The sequence below is a fragment of the Embiotoca jacksoni genome, unplaced genomic scaffold (assembly GCF_022577435.1).
Source record: "Embiotoca jacksoni isolate LCO1_2020_lvr unplaced genomic scaffold, fEmbJac1.0.p SCAF_16, whole genome shotgun sequence".
In the NCBI taxonomy this organism is placed as follows: domain Eukaryota; kingdom Metazoa; phylum Chordata; class Actinopteri; family Embiotocidae; genus Embiotoca; species Embiotoca jacksoni.
Window position 1 is genome coordinate 10,528,111 of NW_027185296.1, and position 1,357 is coordinate 10,529,467.

Sequence of the window (1,357 nt, forward strand, 5' to 3'; positions counted from 1 at the left end):
TACTATTTACCCAACGCTGACCATTTGGTTCCTGAAGGACTCCAGCGGGAGGTGGAGAGGCACATACAACTGTGTGAAATGCCGAGCTTCAGTGAAGGCAGCCGAAACTGCAAGTCAACCTGGAGAGGTGGGATGGTTATCCTAAATGTGAAATGTGCAAATACTGCAGACCAATGAGGAATCTGAGACCTGCAATTTGAAATAAACAAGCGTGACTTTAAAAGGTCAGATCAGCTGTTTCCAGCCTCGTGCCAGGAACGGTGACAGGTAATGAGCAAGCTCCCCTTTTTCTTGGGTGTACAGTTTCCATTTTTAACACGCATTACATTCACAGTAATACTTTTTCACTCATATGTCACGGAAGCCTTTCATCTGGCCAATACCTAACTAACTAAATACATAAATAAGTGTTAAAAAGTGAGTGTTAAAATCATACAGCCTTTTTTTTTTTTTTTCTATAAAAAGCAGCTACTGCCTAAAGTCAGAGGTTGGAGCTTTTTAAGCCAGTTATTTGCCATAATAGTCAGTACACAGAATACACTGAGATGACCAAAAGCCTCTAAAACAGCTCTTTATTCCCTGAACCTCTGGAGCGTGGCAAACCTTTCATGCCCTATATTGATGTTTGGATGATGAGATTTCGCCAAGTCCTGTCACAAATGTTCCACTGGGTTCAGATCTGATATATGTCAATGCCATAGCACATCATTTACATCTTTTTCAGACTCAGCTAGCCATTCAGTAACCCCTTATTTCTTTTCACTCTTTTCTTTTTCCGGTATAGCAGGAGAGTCATCTTCAGCAGCTCTGGAGATGCTTCGGATTTGTCGCAGTCATCTTGGGTGACATGTTAAGCAGGGAGACTGAAGTGGTGACGAAGCTTTTGTTAAGAAGTGCTGGTTCTCAGAACATTGTTCTTTCTGATAGGAGTTGTAGGGATTCATTGATGTGTGCAATCACTGCCGATCAAAAACAGATCAGCCCATGAAGTACGTTGCTATCAGCGTCATTGGGATTAAATTTAGAGCTTTGGTCGGGGGTCTTTATTTTTCTGAGCCCATCACTGTACTGCCGGCTTCAATTAGCCAATAATTCAATATATACTTGATTTGTAACAAGTAGTTTAAACCTCATGTAATGAAGTTCACATTATTCCGTCTTTAAAATGTTGGAAAGAATAGTTATTCCCTCCTCTTGTTGAACTTTTGTTCAAATACTATTTGGGCTTTGTCCCAACAGGCCGACTGACTAACTGACAACATGATAGGCCCATGGCTATCGTTGGTCACATGGCGTGACCAACGATAGCAAGAAATATCAAACTAATGAACAGATACTGGAAAACCAAAACATTTTA